The following is a 14,379-nucleotide window of genomic DNA, read 5'->3' as shown; positions in this document are numbered from 1 at the left end:
GAGAGAATTTGGGAAATGCTAGTGAGTGATGTGTGCTTGTCTGCTTCTACCATCTTTTCCTCCATTAAGATATATGACTACTTCCAAAGTGTTGAATTCAGCTCAGGCAACTTTTCTGTTCTGTTAATTAAAATTTGGGACATTGAAATGGGCTGGGTGAAACTGTTGGATAGAAAGTATTACTCTATTCATTTTCCTCTTAGCCTACAAAGATGAAAAAAATGAAAAAGATACATGACTACAATGCACCAATAAAAAAATTTACAAAATGAAATAAACCATTAGCAGTTGGCAAAAGTAATGAGAGATAAGGGAAGTCTTATTTTATCTAAATAGGTATATCGCATTATCAAAACATGAACTAAGGGATCATAGAAGACATAATTTTAGGCCTACATAGGTAAAAAGCTGAAACTTAATCCCATATGAAGGTTGTAAACCAATGATGCAAATTTATTTTGAGAAGGTCTTGCTAGATCACCAAAGATGGTATCAAACTTCAATATAGCTCTGCAATAGCTGGGATTACAGGTATCCAGGACAGTAACTTATATTACATTATTTTATTTTATTTTATTTGGTGGTACTGGGGTTCCTGGAAACCCTTCTACCTCCGGGCTACACTCCCAGACCCATTTTTATATTTTTATTTGGAAACAGGGTCTCTTAAGCCAGCAAGGCTGGCTTCGAACCTGCGCGATCCTCCTGTCTCCGTCTCCCAAGCATGGGGATTACAAGCATGTACCACCATGCCCGGCCAGGACAATAACTTTTAGATCTGAGAAATTTTGAGCTATTAAACTCATTTACAGTAGTTTGAAATTATAGATCTTTTCTAGATGGATGTGTCCTAAGCCCAGGCTTCACAGAGTTTTCACAACTATAAACAAATATTCAGTTAATTTATTATTTTTCATTTAATTTTAAATTAACCATGTTTTCAGACCACAGGAGATAATTGACTGCATCATGATTTTCACAGAAAAAATGTTTTAATGAGTTACATTAAGTAATTATTAATTATTATTAAACATTATACAAAAATATTTATGATATATAATTTAAAATTGAAAGAAAAGGCAGAATGAAAGAATCAAAAAGAATTTCTAGTTGATCACCAAAATGTAAAAATCACCAGGTAGGTTGTTCACTATAATAACAACCAAGAAATATAATTCATAAACAATAACAATTTATTTTCAAATAAAGTTATTAGTCAGAATAAGTGCAGGTTAAAAAATAAAATGCCAAGAATGTTTTACACAACAATTAATACAATTAACATATCTAGAATCCCAATACAAAAGCTGGGCATGGTGACTGACACTTGTAATCCCAGTACTTGGGAGGCTGAGACAGGAGGATCATAGGTTCGAGGCCAGCCTCAGCTACTTAGTGAAGCCTTACACAACTTAGTGAAACCCTGTTTCAAAATAAAAAATAAAAAATAGGGCTGGGGATATAGCTTGCAGTCTGCCCTGTGTTCAATCCTCATTACTACAAAAAAAATTCCAATCTAAATGTCTAGAATTCATAGAGAAAAGAGAAAAAATTCAAAATTATTATTTAAGGTGATGGTTGCTAGATATCTAAGACTTAAGAGAATTTTCAAATGTGGAAAGCACACATCTTAAACAAAAAATTCATCTAAACACAATGAAAATTAGCAATGAAAGAGTACAGTTTAAAAGACACTTTATGATATCAAAGTCAATCACCAAGCCAAACATGAGAAGGAGGAATTGGGGAAGGGCTAAATGAGTGATGTGTGCATGTGTGTGTCTACCATCTTGTACCCCATTAAGATGTATAACTATAATGCACCAATTAAAAAAATTTTAAAAAGACACTTCATGTAGCAGGCCAGGGCTATAATGAGACAAGTAAAATGCTTAGGGCTGGAAACTGAAGAGAGTACTCACCATCACACCTATGCAAGTGCAGAGTGGGCTCAGGGCAAGTGCATCCTCAGATGTGTTGTGCCTGCACCTCCTCTTAAAGTGGCATCTACTCTCAGGGTCCTAGCTGACCCTGCTCATTTAGGACCTGAGAAAAAGTACACATTAAATATTGTTCTTTTGGCCAGAGCTGACTCACCCGATTTCATTTATACAATCTTCTGTTTTTACAATTACTTTGTCATCCATAACTTCTTACACCTTTACTAGTTGCTTTTCTGTTCTTTTCCTGGACTATTTGCTTTATTTCATTGTTTAATTTATACTATATGATAATATAAAGATTGATTCTGTGGAAAATAAACTCCTGTTTGACTTGTCTACCATTATGTTCCACTATGGTTTTATAACTGAAAAAGATTATGTATGGTCAAAATAACTGTATAGACTCAGGAAACTTTCTAACAGTGAGGTAGACTATGTATCCTAGATTGTGATAAATCAATAAGAAAATCAACATATACTAAGAAAGTGCTATAATACAAAGATGGATTAGAATCTTCGAAGACACAGAAGAGTACATAAAATGCATTATAAACAGCCAACATAAGTAGGTAATTGGGGTTCATAATAGGATTCTTTGTGTTTGCTTGGGAAAAAAGTGACATTTGATTGGCTCTCTAAAATTAAGTGGGGAAAAAACAACAAAGAAAAAAATAGAAAATTTCAATGTATAATGAGAAGAATATGACATCCCCATAAAAAGAAATTTTGTGCAAAGAGACAGACTTGAAAGAACAAAGACTTCTTAGAGAAGAGTGGAAGATGGTGATATAAGCTAAGTGTGGTGGCACATGCTTATAATCCCAGTAATTGGGAGGCTGAGACAAGAGGATCCCAGGTTTGCAGCCAGCCTCAGCTACTTGTGAGGCCCTCTGCAAATGAGTGAGACCATGTTTCAAATAAAAGAATAAAAACTGGGACTGGGGGTGTAACTCAGAGGTAGAATGCCCCTGAGTTCAATCCCCACTACCAGAAAAATAAATAATAAATAAATAATGAAAATAAAATATATAATTTATCAATTAAATTTAATTCAAATATCAATTAAATCTTATAGGAAAATTAATATTAAAAGTATAGAAATCAGTTTATTATCAATGAAAGTTTATTATTTGTAGTTCTATTTCTTTAACCTTGAAATCATGATAATCTAAGAAGATCAAATAAAACACCAGGCTAATTATTTATAATAAAATGTATCTGCATTTATGAAATAAACTTAAAATATTTCTATTTTCATTAAAAAGTCCTCAAGCTTCTGAACTTTTATTAATTTTGCTTACATTATTAAACCTAAGTAGATCTTAAACCAAAGTAGTCGGTCTTTTAAAAATGAAATAAGATATAAAAATAAAAATGGAATTTAAACTCATTTTAAAAACATGATGATAAATACTTTTACACTACATTTTAATTTACACACAAAAGTATTATATGTCTAGATACCCTAACTGGATATTTGTTAGCAAATTAAAAAATTAAGTTCCAGCCTGGGAATAAGTTATTGAAAATGATGGATCAGTTTCCACTGTTAGAGCTTAAATTGCAGAGAAGGGACAGAGATAATAACGGAACTAATAAATAAGAAAGATTCAAATTTAAACAGAATACAGTATTATAACAGTAAATGATGAAATATTTTTATATTCTTGAACATGGAATAAATAGAATATATCTATGAAAATATTCATAAAAATACTCCAAAGCATAGCAATTAGAAATTTCCTAAAAAGATGGCAAAATCATCACCATCTCATCAAAATCTATAAGCAATAGAAGAAGCGTGAGGTATCTTCAGAGTGAGAGAATATAATGGGTCATGTGGAGCTTTGGAAACCCTGACAAAATGTACTAGAAGATGTATGTAATGCTAGAACTTTAGGAAAAGGACAGTCTGATATACGTAAACACACAGTTGTGCGAGAGAACACACACTTAACCAGTGGCTTGGTGGATGCAGAGAACTGTAGAGGGAAAGAAGACAGCGGAAAGCCTCTTACATTAGGTGAGTTAAAGTAACTTGTAAAGTGACAAAGCTAAGTAAGAAACTAATTAGCTTTTGGTGTATTTATATTTGTTATTATGAGAATCCTGTGGTCAATCTATATCGGCATATAGTTGAATATCATGGGGAACGTCAAATGAGAAATACTTAAACTTGCAAATTAAATAAGTAAAAATATAGCACACTTCTAATAATTACTAAACCTAAGTAGATCCAAGTTTTACTAATATATATTTCAAGAGTATTTAGTAGATTAATAATCCTCACACAAACATACTTAACTTTCTAATTAAATAACTTGGCTATATCTGTGTTTAAACATGCATCTTGACATATTGCCTGGCTAAAAACAAGAAGATCTTTTCTGCTTCTAGCTTTCTTCTTTTATATAAGTAATAACAAGAAATACAATTATTTCTTTCTCATCTTTAGTTCAGGATCATTACCTTTAGATTCTCATTATTAATAAGGTTTTAAGTGTATTATTAAATCATTTTCAAATAGAGTTTCTAGGTATCCAATTGACTTCTGAATTTTGCAAAAGCATAATTACTAATTGCAACTTTATCCATATATATACATCTTATTTTTGTGAAAATCATCTGCATTTTTGTTAAGATTCATGCATATAGAACTCAGGATTTTGTTTATTTATTTATTTATTTATTTATTTTGGTGGTACTGGGGTGGAACCCAGAGGCTTTCTACTTCCAGGCTATACTCCCAGACCCATTTTATATTTTATTTCGAAACAGGGTCTCGTTAAGTTGCTGAGAGCCTCACTAAGTAGCTGAGGCTGGTTTTTAACCTGTGTGATCCTCCTGTTTCAGCCTCCCAAGCATGGGGATTACAAGCGTGTGCCACCACACCCGGCAGAACTCGGGATTTTCAAAACTGCAAAATTTTGATGAGAATATCTTAGTTCACTTAAAATATTTATCTTTGTCCAGTAGTCACTTATTTATTTCTACTCTATCAAGTTAGTAAACATTACAATCACTGAAATAACTATCTGTAATTGAATACAAACTGATTGTACCATTCTATATTTCACAATTTCAACTATATTTTATAATATAAAATAATCAGCATAATTGCTAGTATCCACTTGGTCAACAATATTGTAAACACCTGCAGCATATACAAAGCATGCTTTGCATACTTTGGTATACAATTAAATCCAATGTCTTTCTAAATCTTATATTTAGATTGTTTACATCTAAATACACATTGTCTTGTTTCTCAGATGAATTTGACTCTCAATTTCGGGTACCTTACACATTGTAAACACTGCAAAACATTGTGTGTGTGTGTGTGTGTGTGTGTGTGTGTGTGCGTGTGTTTGCATGGATTTGTAAGCATTTGGTGTGGGTTTGGTTCCATACAACTACAGTAAGTTGAATGTCAATACTAAAAAATTTCACATAACTTTTTTTGTTTTCCAGCTGAATTTACATTATTTTGTCTAATACCAATGTGTTTGCCTTAATTAGAAATACTTTATTGCTAAAAAAAATGCTCAAAATCATCTGAAACTTCAGTTAGCTGTGATCTTTTTGCTGATGGAAGGTCTTTGGCTCACTGTAGATGGCTGCTGACTGATCAGGGTGATGGTTGCTGGGGTAGCTTTGGCAGTTTATTAAAAAAGACAATGAAGTTTGCTTCATTAATTAGCTCTTCCTCCTCAAGGGAAATATTTAGAGCATACAAGGCAGTTTGAGAGCCTTTTGCACACTTTAGAACTTTCAAAATTGGAGCTAATCCTCTCAAAGCACATTGCTGCTTTATAAATTAAATTTATGCAATATCAAAATACTTTGCTTTCATTTCAACAAAATTTAGTACATCTTCACCAGCAATGGACTTTATCTTGAGAAATGACTTTTTTGCTCATTCATAAGAAGGAACTCTTCATGCATTTATTATATAATGAAATTGAAACAAGTCTATTTGAGCTTCAGGCTTGACTTAAAATTCTAGTTTTCTTGCTGTTTCTGCCACATCTGAGTTAATTCCTTTACTGATATCCTGAATGCCTCAAAGTCATCTATGAGGGTTGGGATCAACTTCTTACAAACTCTTATTAATGTTGATATTTTGCCCTCTTCTCATAAGTCACAAATGTTCTTAATGGCACTTAGAATAGTAAATCTGTATTTGTTGCTTTTTTGTTTTTAATTTTTTTTATTGGTGCTTTGTAGTCATACATCTTAATGGAGTACAAGATGGTAGATACATACATGCACACAGAAGTTTTCAATTCCTTTCCTATTTTCATCAAAGGAATCAGTATTTATGGCAGCTAAAGCCTTATGAAATATATATATATATATATATATATATATACATATATATATATATATGTATATATATATATATATATTTAAATAAGAATAGCATGTCAAAAGTACCACTTGATCCATGGGCTACAGAATGGTTAATGTGTTATCAGGCATGAAAACAACACCCATCTTATTGACCAGCTCCATCTTCTTGTCAAGGAGCAGTAATGCTTTGAAAGAAATTTGTTTTCTGAGCAGTAGATCTCAACTGTGGACTAAATATAGATAGTAAATCATGATATATATACATTCCTGTCTTTCAGGCTTTGAGAATCCCTTTACAGGGAAAAAGAAGAGTAAATTTAATATACTACTTAAGAACTCAGATTGTCAAGATTGTGGACAAGTACTGGCTTCAAGTTAAAGCATCACCAGATGCATTAGACCCAAACAAGAGAGTTAGCCTGTCCTTTGAAGTTTGGAAGCCTTGAAGCCAGTCATTGACTTCTCGTTTCTAACTATGAAAGTTGTAGATTGTTTTACAGTAGAAGACTGTTTCACGTGCATTTAAAATCTAATGTGTGCCACACTCATTACTTAGTTGGATCTTATGAATAACTTGCTACAGCTTCTCCTACTTGGCCTTGAACTTATATTGAGAAAATGACATTTTTCCTTAAACCTCATGCACCAATTTCTGCTACCTTCAAAATTTTCCTCTGCAACTTCTTTGCCTCTTCCAATCTTCATTAAATTGAAGGAAGTTGGGGTCTTGCTCTGAATGAAGCTTTGCCTTAAGGGACTGATTTGATCTATTGAGACAGCTAAAACTTTTGCCATGTCAGCAGTAAGGCTGCTTCTCTGCTTCTTTTTCTTGTCATTCGTGTATTCACTGGAGAAGGACTTTTAATTTCCTCCAAAAACTTTTCCTTTGTGTCACATCTTGTCTGTTTATAACAAGAGGTCTAGCTTTGGGCCTGTCTTGACTTTCAGCATGCCTTTTTCACCAAGCGTAATCATCTGTGGCTTTTGATATGAAGTGAGAGATGTGGAAATTTTTACTTTCCTTGAAAATTTAGAGGCAATTGTAGGATAATTAACTGGCCTAATTTTAATACTGTGTCATGAGAGACAGCAAGCCTCAAAGAGAGGGACAATGATATGGAAACAGATGACTAAACAGAACACACACATAGTATTTATCAGTTAACTTCTTGAGCCACACACTTGGACAGGTGTGGCTCATGGTACCACAAAATATTTATAATAGTGGTATCTATAATAAGTGATCACAGATCACCACAACAGACTTAATAATGGAGAAAAGTTTAAAATATTGTAATCTGAACACAGACATAAACATACTGTATGTAAAAATGGTACCAATAGGCTTATTCAATACACACATAACTGTCCTAAACCTTCAGTTTGTAAAAAAGTAACCATAACATATGTGAAACAAAAGGCAAAGCACAATGAATAAAGGTGTGCTTGTATTTATTTGTTTATGTATTTATTTATTTTTGCGGGCCTGGGGATGGAACCCAGGGGCATTTGACATCCGAGCTACACCCCCTGTCCTATATTTTATTCTTTATTTTGAAACAGGGTGTCACTAAGTTGTGAAGGGCCTCACTAAGTCGCTGAGGCTGTCCATGAACCGCGATCCTCTGGTCTCAGCCTCCTGAATAATGGGATTACAAGCATGCACCCCTGCTGCTTTTATTTAAGATATGCCTTTTTCAGCTGGGCATGGTGGCACAGGCTGGTAATTCCATCATTTGGGAGGCTGAGACCTGTGGATTACGGTTCACAGCCAGCCTTGGCTACTTAGTGAGGCCCTATGCAACTTAGTGACACCCCGTTTCAAAATAAAAAAATAAAATATAGGGCAGGGGTGTAGCTCGGTGGTCAAATGTCTCTGCATTCCATCCTCAGACCCACAAAAATAACTAAATTAATAAATAAAATATGCCTTTTTATGCTTCTTCTGATTCTCTTATATTTTTCCTTCTGAAGATTCTTTGTTTGATTTCCTACATATTTTTATTAAAGCCTTTCAGATATTTCCTTTGTGAATGCCTTACCCAATGCTTTCTCCTTGTTCCATCTGGATAGAGAACAACTATTTATGGGTTTTCCTCTCTTCACAAGGTATTGTAATTTACTTGTTTACCTGTCTTGTTTCTTGCTTCTTTATTATATAGAGGCATCATTAAAGGCAGAAATATTTCTCAGATTTTTAATTACGTCTTGGACACATATAAAATTGTATTGATATAAATTGTTCTATAGAGAATGTTATTTTAGAATGTTTCATGTGTTTATAAGTTTTAAATTATATAGTACACCTCTTCCTTTATAGTATAATTACTTCAGGAAGTTTATTTTAAAACAGACTACTAAAATAAGTAGAATGTGTAACATGATGAGGAAAACGTTTTTATTGAAGAAATAGGAACATAATTTCACTAAAATGTTATTTGCTATTTGTAATGGTTCTTGCAAATATGTACTATTATAATTTATTTTAGTTAGAATTACTTTTAACAACATAAGATTTAGTTAATCGTTTTAATAAAAATTCATGCTCCTGATCATTTATTTTAGGTAAATTTCTTCTTCTATAACCACCAACATTGAATGCCAGCCATATTTAATAATCAGGAGAAAAAGAAGCTTAAAAAATGTGATACTCTTACTTGTGGAAGGCAAAGACTGAATTATCTAACAAATCTGAAACAATTTGGAAGACAAAAGACTAAATTATCTAACAAATCTGGAAGGATTTGGAAGACAAAAACAAGAAATTTACCACTCTTTGACTACTGGATCATTTAAGAATGATTTGAGCTGCAAGTAAAGCATAAGTAATGATAACAAGAAAGTATTACTTTTGCTTAGATAAAAGAAATCCACACTCAGGATTGCTGCTATTTGTTCTGCTCTAAGTAATATCAGGGTCATCAGTCAACATCACAAGAGTGTTCAGATGATTTCAGTGTCACTGCAACTTGGGTATCACATTTCCAATTAAATAAGAGAAAGATAAAGGCAAGATTTTTGTATTTTAACTTAAATCCTTCAACAGACAATTTGTATACCTAGGTTTAAAATATATATATATATATATATATATATATATATATATATATATATATAATGGTATTATGGTTTGTATTTAGAATGTCCCCTTAAACCTCACAGAGACAAGGAACCAATGTTGGAGGTGGGGTTTGGTTGCTGAGTAGGAGTCCGAGGGTGTGGCCTTGGGAATTGTGTTCCCTTCTTCCTAACTTACTCTTTTTTTTAAAATTTATTTATTTATTTTTATTGGTGCACTGTATTCATACATCATAATGGTATAAAGAAAATACTTTTGTAGACATACATGCACATATCGCCCAGTTAGCCCCTACCCGATCCCCACCCCGTTCCCTCCCCATCCCTCCTTCCCATGCTTGGCTTAGTGGTTGACATCTAGTTTTATAGTAATTTATTCAATATTAACGATGATAATCTCACATAACAGTTTCATTTGTCTGATACCAAGCTTTAGATAACTTAAAGATAACATTTCAATATTTCTTTTTGCTTTCTTTCTTACCAGAGAATATTTTTTCTTCTTTTTTTTTTTTTTAGGTGAAACTATCACACATTTATTTATTTATTTTTCATGTAATTATTATTTTTCAGCAATATTTAGTTAAAAGATTATTATTTCCTCTACCAAATCTTCGTAGAAACCTTGTCAAAAATATCTAGCTTACTCTTGCATCAGGCTTCCAAGATCAAAGCCCTTTCATTCTCTCTTTGCCTCCTGCTTTCATGGTCTGAGGTTTGGAGACTTAGATGTAACTCAACATGGATTGAACCTCTGAAATCTCCAGAACTGAAAGCAAATAAATCTTTCTCCCTCTAAGTTACTATCTTTAGGTGTTTTGGGTTACAACAGTAAGAATACTGACTGAAACACATGATTAACAGAAATTCAGAGTACTGGGAAAGAGAAGAAGGGGAAGAGGAGCACATCAGGAAGAGCCATGTGATTACTTACCATGACCACATAAACCATTTCTTCTACATGCTATCCCAAATTAAAAATTAAACTATCATATGATCTGGCAGTCACACTTCTGGATATATAACCAAAGAAAATAAAATCAGTATATTAAGGGAAACATTTCCACTCTCATGTTTATTATATAACTATTTGTGATAGTCAAAAAGGAAATAACCTAAGCAGCCATAAACATATTGGATAAAGAAAACATTTAGTACATATACTGAAGGGAACACTTTCATCCATTAAAAGAAAGAAATCTTGTCAAGTCTTGGAAACATGGATAGGACTGAAGTTAGAGTGTTAAGTAAAATAAGTCAGGCACAGATAAACAATTACTAAATGATCTTCATAATAGTCTAGAAAAGTTAACTTTATAGAAGTTGAGAATAAAGTTGTAGTTACAGATGTTAGGGAAACTAGGTGTTAAAAAGGAATTATAGTGGGTGACCTGAGGGTATTAAACTACAGTTAGATAGAAGTGAGTAGTTCTGAGTGCTATCCCACAGTAGCAAGACTACAGAAGAAATAATGTATTATAAATTTTATAAACCTAGAAGAATAAATTTTGAATATTTTCTCTTAAAAAGAAGACAAATGTATGGGAGATAGATTTGTTTAAACGGATGTAAACATTATGCAATGTGTTCAGGTATCTGAACATTGTGTGGAAGTACATACATATGTATAGTTCTCTGCTTTTTGTATCAGTTAAAAGGATTTTTAAACTTTTAAATGAAAGAGACATTTACTTGGCTATAGTTCTAGGAAATGACTTAAACTGTATAGACTATCAAGGCTACCGGAGTGTCTAAAATTTGGGGTTAATATCTATTATGAAACATGACAAAAGAGCCTAATTTTTATGTATCTCTGCTACAGGAATACTGGTGAATCTTGTAACAAAATAAATCAATGTATAAGATAAAAATATTTCACAGTACATTTTGATTCATTTGATCAAGCAAACAAAACGATGTACTCTTTCACAATAGAATATAAAACATTCATTATAATATATGTCAGAAGACTTAAACTAAATTACTTGAAATAAGAATGCTATTCTCTTAGACTATTTAATAAATATATCACATTATCAAAATTACAAGTGCTTACAAAATTTCATTATTTTAACAATTTTCTAGAACCTATGCAAGTGTTGGTGATCCTATTCTCTGAATGCAAAACATGTCAAAGACAGCTGTTTCAGTGATAATTTTAATTTTTCAAGAAAATTGTATATGCATTACCTGGAAAGAGGAGCTCTGGGAGATATGATTACTGTCTTTAAATATTTAAAAGTTTGTCATGTGGAAAATACAATAAGCTAATTAGATATTTTGCATTGGAAACATTAAAAAAGATATTTATAAATCTAAGATACTGTTAGCTGAACACCTATGTAGGTGGTTTAAGTTTTTGACATTTGTATTTCATTTTATTTTATACTTTAATTATAGAATGCATTGTATTTGACAGAGAAGAAGTAGTATTGCTATGTGAACATTTAGTTTGTGAACATTGAACAAAAAAGGTAAAGATGTAGTGTGAATTTTAAAAAATGGCTTGCAGATAAAAAATAGTGTATCTATTTTTGACACAGGAAAAGTAGAGCTCTCTAGGTTAAGTTCTATTTACAAGACTTTCTCTGTGCACAAATACTTTGCCCTTCCCATTCATTCTCCATCAAGATAGCATTTTACAGCCTGGTGTGGTGGCACGCTCTTGTAATCCCAGCATCCAGGAGGCTGAGACAGGAGGATCACGATTTGTGGATGGCCTCAGCTACAGTTACTTAGGCCCTCCACAACTTAGTGAGACCCTGTTTCAAAATAAAGAATAAAAAATAGGGTTGGGGGTGTAACTTGAAAGTAGAATGCCCCTGGCTTCCATCCCCAGTACTGAAAAAAAAATGATAACATTTTATAAGGCAGAAAATAAACTTCCATCTATAGAGATACTATTAATCCAAATTATTCTGGTTCATTAATTATTTCCCACTACAAATGGATCATATATGACGATAAAACGCCAACATATTGCAATGGAGACACGATAATTGATTCAGTGCTTATGACTTGCATATTATGTATTTCTTCAAGTTCTTTGTAAATGTGTATTTGCTACCAGCTAATGAAAATATAGCTGTACACTGTTACATCAGAAAATCACTGCTTTAAAAAAACTATTTTAATAAGGACTCACATCTTTATAACATCTATAGTGAAATAGATGTTATAATAATAAGTATAATTTCCAGGCAGAGTGATATACACCTGTAATCTCAGCTAGTTGGGAGACTGAGGCACGAGCATCACAATTTTATAGTCAGTATGGGCAACTTAGTAAAACTGTGTTGCAAAATAAAATTTTGAAAAAAGCTCTGGATGTATCTCAGAATCAGAACACTCAAGTTCAGTCCCAGTGCCACAAAACAAAGTTAATATTTTATTATTATAAATGAGGAGGAAGATAGTTTTCTAATATTTTTTATTTAATTTCACATTATTAAGCCCTTTATCCTCCTCTTCTCTTTGTTCTTCTCAGGTTGTTTTGCCGGTGATGAACTGCAGATATCTATTATAAAATGATTAAGTGAAAAGAAAAATTTATTTTCTTTGTATTTTTCCTTGGTTAGAACCAAGCCTAAGCAAAAATATACATAAACAAATGAGCCAAATGATTATGAGTAATTAGCTGGTGGAATATATGAAAGCAAATTGTTTGCTATACATAAACAAGCTTTTTCTATAATATTATATTATCATTGAGGCAGATCTGGAGGTAGCCAATTAGGACACTGAAATCTGTCCAATTAGAAGTCTGCTCTGTCGAGGCATTTCTGCAAAAAGTTTTATAGAACAATTCAAGTTGTTTTGTGATTTTAAAAATAATGTAACTTCATCATTATATTCATTTGTTGCTATTAAAAGAATACAATAATTTAGTCTATTTTAAATAATAACCTTTAAATTAGGCCTTTGGCACAGTACTTGAAATCATCTTGAGATCTCCAGTGAGGTAACTGATCTTATTTTTACTGTGTGTCAATATAGAGATACATAATTTGCTTGACTATCATTTATCATACTTTATAATCACCATGGATGATGACTAAAGCTTTAATGTAGTTCTGTTTTTGATTAGTGTAATGTCATTTCTAAGTTTCATTATCTTCAGAGGAATAGAAGAATTGTGTCTTCATGCCTGTCAAGTTTCACACTTAACATGAAAACTAAATTCACTTCAAAGGTTCTATTAAAACAAGTTTCATTAAAACATCCTTGCTTAAATAAAATGAGCTGTTATTTTGAAAAATTGCTTACATGATAATAAGAATCCTTAACTGGGTATGCAAAGAGCAAACATATCTAGTTTAGAGTCTTACTAGTTTGTAAATATCTTTATCTACAATCTTCAGTGTGCACAAATTTCCTCCCTGGGATTTGGGGCACAGGAGGTGGTTCCCCATCCTCAGCTGTATCATAAAAACTGCGTGGACATTCAGGTTAACTTTCCAGTTTCACTGATTACTACTGGTACAAAACTCGTTTTCTTACTCTCAATTTTAATGTAATTGAGATAACGTTAACTCCTTAGCCTTACTATGAGATCATCATATATATTAAAGCACTTGATATATTTCCTGAACTAACAGATTCTGTTATTCTCTTTCCTCCTTTGCAATTGTATCAGGGAGAAACAGTTTCTCCAGCACAGAAACCATTTTCCTAGTCTTTCATTTCATAATTCTTACCTGTTTCCTCTTCAGAATCAAATTCCTATCTGGTGGTTATCTGTTATTTAATAGTTCCTCATTGAGGTTCTCTGTTACCCTGGTAATGAATATGTTCAGCTACTTCTGCCAATTCTCTATCCTACATTTTCAGGAATGACTTTATTTTTTAATGTGTTTACTAAATGTCCAAGGATGTTTCCCAATAAATGTCAATCATTTTTTTTTCTTTTTTTGTGGTACTGGGGTTCCTGGCAGCCCTTATACCTCCGGGATACACTCCCAGACCTATTTTATATATATTTTTTATTTGGAAACAAGGTCTCTTAAAC

This window comes from Muscardinus avellanarius (genome assembly GCF_963383645.1).
Source record: "Muscardinus avellanarius genome assembly, chromosome: 1".
Taxonomy (NCBI): Eukaryota; Metazoa; Chordata; class Mammalia; order Rodentia; family Gliridae; genus Muscardinus; species Muscardinus avellanarius.
Note: the sequence above shows the minus strand (reverse complement) of the source record.